The 9,775-nt window shown below is 40.4% G+C and overlaps 1 protein-coding gene across 3 annotated transcripts in view; it reads left to right on the top strand.

Moving 5' to 3' along the window:
* Positions 1–1,618: 1,618 nt before the first annotated feature.
* SLC25A18 (solute carrier family 25 member 18) overlaps positions 1,619–9,775 on the top strand; it is a 31,790-nt gene continuing 23,633 nt past the window's right edge. For 2 of the 3 annotated variants that reach the window (XM_070409291.1, XM_070409292.1), the window contains exons 1-2: positions 1,619–1,872; positions 5,463–5,573. The gene's annotated coding sequence lies outside the window, so the exon portion shown is untranslated. The remainder of the gene's footprint in view (positions 1,873–5,462; positions 5,574–9,775) is intronic. The other variant, XM_070409293.1, reaches the window with a different exon arrangement.

Below are 9,775 nucleotides of genomic sequence, written 5' to 3'. Positions count from 1 at the left end.
CCCAGGCATGTGTCCTGACTGGGAATCAAACTGTGACTTCCTGGTTCATGGGTCGATGACTATCCTTACTCCTTGAGGCTGAATATACCTTTTATTTATCTTTTGATCAATCAATGAACATTTGGGTTGTTTCCCTCTTTGGGCTATCTTCAATAATGTTAATGAATATGGTGTACAAATGTCTGTGTAAGACCCTGCTTTCAGTTCTGGGTATATGCCCTAAAGTGGAGTTGCTGGATTGTAATGTAATCCTATTTTTAATTTTTTTTTTTTTTTTAGGAACTGCCATGCCACTGTACCATTCATTCCACAGTAGTATGTTCCCATCAACAATGCACAGTGTTCCAGTTTTTCCACATCCTCAGCAGCATGTTTTCTGTTGTTTTTTTTATTATGTCACCCTTGCTGGTGTGAGGTGATAGCATTCTAGCACCCTTTCTTGTACACATTGCTATTCCCTCTTTCGCAGCTGCTGCTTTAAAATCAAGTCAACAGCCAAACTTGTCTTCCCTCCCCTCTCCTCACCCAATACCAATATCAGTGCTCCTGCTGATCCATGTCTCATCCCCGGTAATTGTCCTTGCATGTTCAACCAGCTGCCAGGCCCTATTGATTCTTCACAGAAATCATATCTCTTCCCTCCTGCACGCAGGTTCTCAGTTTTATGTCTTGCTTGGATTATTGTAATAACCCTGGCCTGTCCAAACCACTTTGCTGCCATAAACCTGAACTGTGCCCTCTAAGTCCCTACTCTCCATCCCAGAGTAGCTTCCCCTTGCCCACAGGGAAGGGAGGGGGAAAAATTAGTGAACACCATTTATGTGCCAGGTACTGTACAAAGTGCTCTACATCTAAGTGTAAGTCTCATTTTACATATAAGGAAGCAGGCACAGAGAAGTAACTTGTTTAACGTTACAAATTGTAAGTGGTAAACGAATTCAAATCAGCTCAAAAGCAGTCTTACCCCAAAGCCTATGAGCCACTCTGCTCTCCTGCCTTGTCAATCCCCTTGTGATGTAGAAAAACACTAAATTAAGTAGCTTGCCTAAAGTAAGATCATTATTATTAACTTGGGAGCTGGAATTTGAACCTGGGTTTCTGACACCAAAGTTTCTCTCCCAAATCCTTGGCCAGGCAACAAGGTCCTTTACTATACAACATGGCTTGCCAGGTTTATTCTCCCTGTACTGCCTTATCCTTTGCCCCAAATTAGACAATTTGCCTCTAAAGAGAAGCTGGGTTTCAATTTTACCTCTCTAGCTTAGAGCTGAAATGCAGAGCTGTGCTCACAGCTCAGATGTAACATTCTACTTGCAGCCCTCCCACTGCTGAGCACAGGCCCCTGAGAAATCCATGCCCAACAAACAAAAGTTGTGTTCCTGAAGAGAGGGCGCCTTGAAGCTACTGGAACCAGATGCCTCTATTGCAGGAGTCAGACGCCTACAGTTAGAAAAGTGCGTGAGTCTGAGAAGCAGAGATTAGCCTCTGGCACTAAATATCTGGCAGAGTGTTTGCATTGCATTGATTTTCCCTTGTTTGTTCTCCTCCCTGACCTCCAGGTCTCTGAGTGGGTGGTGAGTCTCCCATCACCACCACCACCCCCTCAGGCTACACACACACACTGCCTTGAGCAAATCTCAGCCAGCATACCAGCAACCAAGTCAACAGCCACCTGGGAAGATAGGGCTGGCTAGACCTCTTTGGGATTTCATTCAAACCCAACCTATTTGAAGGTGAAAGGGCTGCTGTGGGTGTGAAGAGGCAGGGCCACAAATAAAACAAGGATTGTAAAGCAACCCTTCCCAGAACTCAGCAGTAACCTGGCCTATATCTTGGCATCCAGAAAAGTCAGAAGGTTCTTACTGAAAATAGGTAAGTTTTTGTGTTGTCTGACTGTATCAAGCTTAGAATTGGTAGGAAATTATCTTTTAGCAAATAAACAGTTGAGGAATAGGTCAGAGCAATCAGGGGCAAAGGGTCTTATCTCTCCTCTGCTGCTTTGAGTAGGAAGGTGGTAGGCAAGAGGAGGTGGCTCTCTAACTCGGGCATCTCAGCCAACATCTAAGTCGGGAAGCAGGTATTTCCTGGCACTGCTCGTGTGAGGGACTCATCCCTGGAGAGCTCTCCTTGTTCTGCTTATTAGAGGAAGGGAGAGATGATGGTCATTGGCCTTTCGTGCCTCCTCACAATGTGGAGAAATTATGACCGCTGAAGAGCAAGTCTGTCTCAGGATAAGACTGACTGCAAAGTTGGATGCAGTGTCACCCTCCAGTTTGCTGATTCAAACATTTGTATTGAATGTCTCTGTTCTGGACTCCAGGATACAGTCCTGAGACTCCTCTCACGTGACTTAGCATTTTGATGGGGTACAGGCCAGTTAGACAACATGGGAAGAGCTAAATCTAAGTGCTAAATGAGGGTCACAGGAAAGGGCTCCTAGACAACATCTGAGGGACTTGAGAAGAAGCTAAAGTCCAAAGAACAATTTGTAATTCATCAGGTAGAGATGGAGAAAGAGTCAAGAGCACAGTATGTGCAAAGCTCAAATGCAAGAGACTGCCCTGTTCCCGGGAGTGAAAGTTCAGAGTGCCTGGCAGGGAGAGGAGGTGGGGGAGTGATTTGGGAGATGCAGCCAGCAGGAATGTAGGGGCCAGGCCAGGGTGAGGAGTTGGGAAACTATCCTAACTAAGGTTGGGGGGCGGGGGGGGGGGCGCGCGGGACGGGGGGGGGGGGGGGGCGGGGGGCGGGTGGCGGGAGATAGGGAAGGGATTGCAAACACTTAAGACAGGGAAGTGCTTAAATAGCAGGCTGAAAATGGAGCCCAGAGGTGCCCTTTTGCTCACTTGGCCTTGCTATAGAGAACAGATTTGAGGGGAGCCAGGCTGAAGGCAGAGAGCACACCATGAGGCAGTGGGTGATACCCATGGGACCTAGCATGGCTAGTGGCTATGAGAGGCTTAGGACAGTGTTTTTCTACTCATGATAAAGGACCTGCTTTTCTCCCAGTCCATTATGGACCAATAGTTTTTGTTTTCAGTTTTTTTAAATATATTTTTATGGATTTCAGAGAGGAAGGGAGAGGAAGAGAGAGAGATAGAATCATTGATTAGCTGCCTCCTGCACGCCCCCTACTGAGGATTAAGCCCACAACTCAGGCATGACACTCAACCATTGAGCCATGCTGGACAGACTGGACCAATATTGTTTTGTAAAATAAAATAAAAATAGATTACAGATAAATAGAATTTAAGAACAAAATAAAAGCCTACATTTTTATTAATAGGTTCTAAAATATTATATTACTCATGTTGCCATAAAATTTCCTAAACATTTACCTCGGTTCAGTTTCTGTACTTTTCACGGTCCAGCAATGAACCATATGTCCTTGAGAAGTACTGACTTTAGGAAGGATGAACTAGATGACTGACTAGTGGGGCAGGGGGGAGTAGAAAGGAGAAAGGGTAAGTCAATGATGATACACAGATTTGACCTGGATAGCTGAATGGCTACTGTGCTGTTCTCAGAGCCAAGGAACCAGGAGGAGGAGCAGCAGGTCTGAAAGGGCAGATGTGAGTTGGAAGAGGGGAGGGTTGGACGTACTGTGCATGGCTGAACCAGTGGGTGGGAATGAGCAGAGTCAGTTAAAATGAAGGTGTGGGCTCAGCAGGCAACCTGAACTGAACAGCCTTGGGAATCATGAGCAAGTAGATAATAACCAAAGCCCAGAAGAAGGCAGGCTTGCTCTGCATGGGTGTGTGGAGGGGAAGGAATCAGGAACCTTGGCCAGGATTCTGTGGGCACCAGTGACCAAGTGACATCAGTCACAGGAGGCTGAGGAGCCACAGGACTCGAGGGGATAGAGTGCTTTATGGGGAGGGTGAAAAGTGAAGCTATCTGAGGAGCTCAAAAACCTTGGCCTGCTCTGGTCCCTGTAGCTCACCACCTAGAACCATTTCTCTAAATAAATTTGTCTCTGAACAGCCTTGTTCAAAATGTGGTCCTGGGAAGCAAAGTGTTAAAAATTACTTAACAGTTTTCTCTGCTTTCCGAATTTTCTAATTTTTTTCTATTACTCTAAATACTTTAAGAAATAAAACAATGTTAATTATTAACAAAAAAGAATGGACCATCGCCTAAGCGTCTGTTAACTAGCTGTCTCCTAAGGAAGTGGGCGGGGTGGGTCACAGAATAGTTTTGGTGTTGGTGGTATGGGCCCCTGGAAATCTGCCGTCTGTAAGGGCTTTGAGGGTAAGATGGCTGCGTAGTCACCACGTACAGGCTCTTTTTTCCTTTAAAAAGTTGTCATCCCCTCCACCCCCCTAGGAAAAAAAACAAAAACCTTCTGTCCCACCCAATCGGTGTGGCTCAATTAGTTGATCATCAACCCATGCACCAAGAGGTCATTGGATCCATTCCCGATCATGCTTGGCTTGCAGTCTCAGTCCCCACTAGGGGATGTGCAGGAGGTAGCCAATCAATGTATCTCTCTCATTGATGTTTCTATCTCTCCCTCTCCCGTCCTCTCTCTCTAAAATCAATAAAAACATTTTTTTAAAAGTTATGTTCCAGCTAACCCTTGACTTTGCACCCACTCTACCACCCTAGTCCTTCTCTCTTCACTTCATTGGCCTTTCACCCAAAATTTACTTTTCTTAACCCATTCTTTCAGAGTTATTGTCCTTATACTACATTCAACATGGCAGTATTCCTCTTAAAAGCATTCAGTGTGTTTTCTTTTTTTCATATTAGAATGTTTATAAAACAAGGTCAACCTTTGAAGTTACCCTTTTTTTTTCCAAATCTTCTCTGGAAAAGAATGTGTTCTTCAGCTTAGACTTAGAACTTTATTTTTTTTTTAATCTTTATTATTGAAAGTATTACATATGACCCCTTCTAACCCACCCCTATCCCCCACCCCAGGCTTTCACCACCCTATTGTCTGTGTCCATGCGTTATGCAAATATGCATACAAGTTCTTTAGTTGATCTCTTCCCAACTACACATGCTCCTCCCCTTTTCCTCTGCAATTCTACAGTCTGTTCCATGCTTCTATGTCTCTCAATCTATTTTGCTCATCAGTTTATTTTGATCATTAGATTCCACATATGAGTGAGATCATGTGATACTTATCTTTCTCTGACCGGCTTATTTTGCTTAGCATAATACTCTTCGGACCCATCTGTGCTGGTGCAAATGTAAGAGTTCTTTCTTTTTTAGAGCTGTGTAGTATTCCATTGTGTAAATGTACTACACCTTTTTTATCCACTCATCTGCTGATGGGCCCTTGGGCTGTTTCTAAATTTAGCTATGGTAAATTGCACTGCTATGAACACAGGGGTGCATATATTCTTTCTGATAGGTGTTTCAGGATTCTTAGGACATATTCCTAGAAGTGGGATCACAGGGTCAAATGGGAGTTCCAGTTTTTATTTTTTGAGGAAACTCCATACTGTTTTCCACAGTGGCTGCACCAGTTTGCATTCCCACCAGCAGTATACTAGAGTTCCCTTCTCTTCACATCCTCACCAACACCTGGCTGTTTGTTAATTTGTGGAGGATAGCCATTCTGACAGGTATGTATGAAGTGATACCTCATACTTGTTTTAATTTGCATCTCTTGGATGATTAGTGACTTTGAGCATTTTTTCATATGTCTCTTAGCTTTCTGTAATACTCCAAAGTGGACATACAGAATCAATTTAGGACCTTTGCCCATTTTTTCATTGGATTGTTTATCTTCCTTTTGTTAAGTTGCATGAGTTCCGTATATATTTTGGAAATTAACCCTGTATAGAATGAATAATTGGCAAATATGTTCTCCCATGCAGTAGGCTGTCTTTTCATTTTGTTGATGGCTTCTTTTGCTGTGCAGAAGCTCTTTATTTTGATGTAGTCCCACTTTCATATTTTCTCCTTAGTTTCCTTTGCCCTAGAGATGTATTGATAAACATATCACTATGAGAGATGTCTGAGATTTTGGTGCCTATGGTTTCTTGTAGGATTTTTATTGTTAAACAACTTACATCTAAGTATTTTATACATTTTGAGGTTTTGTGTGTGTGTGTTGTAAGTTGGTGATCTAGTTTCATTTTTTTGCACGTATCAGTCCAATTTTCCCAACACCATTTATTGAAGTCTTTCTTTATTCCATTGTATGCTCTTGCCTCCTTTGTCAAATATTAATTGAGTATAATGGCTTGGGTCAATTTCTGGGTTCTCTATTCTGTTCCATTGATCTAGATGCCTGTTCTTGTGCCAGTACTGGGCTTTAAAGAATATATATATTTATTGATTTCATAGAGGAGGAGGGAGAGAGGGAGAGATTCAATGATGAGAGAGATGATTGACTGCCTCCTGCAAGCGCCACACTGGGGATTGAGCTCACAACCCAGGCATGTGCCCTGACCGGGAACCGAATCGTGACCTCCTGGTTCAACCACTGAGCAATGCTGGCCAGGCAGTACTAGGCTGTTTTGAGTACATTGCTTTGTAGTATAACTTGATATCTCATATTGTGATTCCTACAACTTTGTTCTTCTTTCTCAAGATTGCTGTGGCTATTTGGGGTCTTTTTTGGTTTCATATAAATTTTTGGAGTGTTTGTTCTAAATCTGTGAAATATGCTGTTGGTATTTTAATAGGGATTGCACTGAATCTATGGATTGTTTTGGGTAGTGTATACATTTTAATGATGTTGATTCTAACACACTATTTTCTTCCACTTGTTTATATCTTCCTCTATCTCTTTTTTCAACATCCTGTATTTTTCCAAGTACAGGTCTTTTACTTCCTTGGATAGGTTTATTCCTAAGTATCTTTTTTGTTGTTGTTGCAATGATAAAAAGGATTGTTTTTTATTTTCTCTGAGATTTCATTATTGGTGTATAAAAATGCCATAAATTTCTGGGTGTTAATTTTGTACCCTGCTACATTGCCAAATTCATTTATTAAATCAAGTAGTTTTTTGATGGAGTCTTTAGGATTTTCTATGTACAATATCATGTCACCTGTGAATAATAAGAATTTTACTTCCTCCTTTCCAATCTTGATGCCTTTTATTTTTTCTTCTTGTCTGATCACTATGGCTAGGACTCCCAGTATTATGTTGAACAAGAGTGGTGATAGTGGGCATCTCTGTCTTGTTCCTGCTCTTAGGGGAAATGGTTTTAGTTTTTGCCCATTTAGTATGATGTTGGCTGTAGGTTTGTCATGTATGGCTTTTATTATGTTGAGGTATAATCTCTCTATTCCCACTTTGCTGAGAGTTTTTATAAAAAATGGGTGTTGGGCCCTAACCAGTTTGGCTCAGTGGATAGAGTGTCGGTCTGCAGACTCAAGGGTCCCGGGTTCGATTCCGGTCAAGGGCCTGTACCTTGGTTGCGGGCACATACCCAGTAGGGACTGTGCAGGAGGCAGCTGATCTGTTTCTCTCTCAGCGATGTTTCTAACTCTCTATCCCTCTCCCTTCCTCTCTGTAAAAAATTCAATAAAAAATGTATTTATAAAAAAGGGTGTTGGATTTTGTGGAATTATTTTTCTGCATCAATTGATATGATCATGTGATTTTTGTCTCTCAATTTGTTTATGTGATGTATCACATTTATTGATTTGCAAATATTGTACCAGCCTTGCATCCCTGGAATAAATCCCACTTGGTCATAGTATATGATCTTTTTAATTTATTGCTTGATCTAATTTGCTAATATTTTGTTGAGGATTTTAGCATCTATGTTCATCAAGGATATTGGCCTGTAATTCTCTTTCTTTGTAGCATCATTATCTGGTTTGGGGATTAGGATAATGCTGGCCTCATAAAAAGAGCTTGGAAGTGTTCCATCCTCTTGAATTTTTTGGAATAGTTTGAGGAGGTCAAGTGTTAATTTTTCTTTGAATGCTTTGTAAAACTCCCCTTCGAAGCCTTCTGGACCAGGGCTTTTGTTTGCTGGAAGGTTTTTTTAAATTACTGCGTCAATTTCATCAGTAGTTATTGGCCTATTCAGGTTTTTGAGTCTTCCTGATTGAGTTTGAGAAAATTGTATATTTCTAGGAATATGTCCATTTCATCCAGGTTGTCCAGTTTGTTGGAATAAATTCATTGCTAATATTTTTTTACAATCCTTTGTATTTCTATGGGGTCAGTTGTTACTTCACCTCTTTCATTTCCTCTCTCTTTATTTCTTGATGAGTCTGCCCACTATCACCACTCTTGTTCAACATAGTACTGGGAGTCCTAGCCATAGTGATCAGAAAAGAAGAAAAAATAAAAGACTTCCAAATTAAAAAGAAGGAAGTAAAACTCATTATTTGCAGATGACATGATATTGTACATAAAAAACCCTAAAGACTCCATCAAAAAACTACTTGATTTAATAAATGAATTTGGCAATGTAGCAGGATACAAAATTAACACCCAGAAATCTATGGTATTTTTATACACCAATAATGAAATCTCAGAGAAAATAAAAAACAATCCTTTTTATCATTGCAACAACAACAAAAAAGATACTTAGGAAGAAACTTAACCAAGGAAGTAAATCAATCTTATCTTTTCAAAGAACCAGCTCTTGGTTTTATTGATATGTATATATATATATATATATATATATATATATATATATATATTCTCTATGTTATTTATTTCTGCTCTGATCTTTATTATTTTCTTCCTTCTACTTACTCTGGGATTTTCTTGTTGCTCCATTTCTAGTTCTTTAAGTTGTAGGATTAGATAACTTATTAAAAGTTTTTCTTGGTTTTTCTTTTTTGAGGTAAGCCTGTAATGCAGTGAACTTCCCTCTCAGGACTGCTTTTCCTGTGTCCCATAGATTTTGGGTTGTTCAGTTTTTTTTTTGTTTTTTTGTTTGTTTTTTTTAATATATTTTATTGATTTTTTACAGAGAGGAAGGGAGAGAGATAGAGAGTTAGAAACATCGATGAGAGAGAAACATCGACCAGCTGCCTCCTGCACATCTCCCACTGGGGATGTGCCCGCAACCCAGGTACATGCCCTTGACCGGAATCGAACCTGGGACCTTTCAGTCTGCAGGCCGACGCTCTATCCACTGAGCCAAACCGGTTTGGCAGGGTTGTTCAGTTTTGTTTTCATTTGCTTCTAGGGTGTTTTTTATTTCTTCTTTGATCTCATTGGTAACCCATTCATTGTTTAATAACATGCTATTTAGCCTACATGTGTTTGAATGTTTTTGAGTGTTTTTATTATAGTTGATTTCTAATTTTATGCCATTGCAATCTGAGAAGATGCTTGATATAATTTCAGTCTTCTTGAACTTGTAGAGACTTAGTTTGTGTCCTATCATGTGGTCTATCTTTGAAAATGTCCCATGTGGACTTGAGAAGAATGTATATTCTGTAACTTTGAGGTGAAATGCTCTGAAAATATCAATTAATTCCATCTGATCTAGTGTGTCATTTAGGATGGCTATTTCCTTGTAGAATTTATGTCTAGAAGATCTATCCAGTTATGTCAGTGGGGTATTAAACCCCCCTACTATGATTGTATTTCTGTTGATCTCTTCATTAAAATCCTCCAGAAGTTTTTTTAATATATTTATATGCTCCTATATTGGGTGCATATATGTTTACCAGAGTTATATCCTCTTGTTTTATCGATTCCTTTAGTATTGTGACATGGCCTTCACTATCTCTTGTTATGGACTTCTCTTGAAAGTCTATTTTGTCCGATATGAGTATTGCTACACTAGCTTTTTTTTTTTTCATTTCCATTTGCCTGGAAATTTTTTTCCATCTCTTAACT

This window comes from Myotis yumanensis, unplaced genomic scaffold (assembly GCF_028538775.1).
Source record: "Myotis yumanensis isolate MYYU_CA2020_CCGP unplaced genomic scaffold, mMyoYum1.0.hap1 SCAF_3, whole genome shotgun sequence".
NCBI classification, from domain to species: Eukaryota; Metazoa; Chordata; class Mammalia; order Chiroptera; family Vespertilionidae; genus Myotis; species Myotis yumanensis.
Note: the sequence above shows the minus strand (reverse complement) of the source record. Positions and strands in the feature narration are given on the sequence as shown.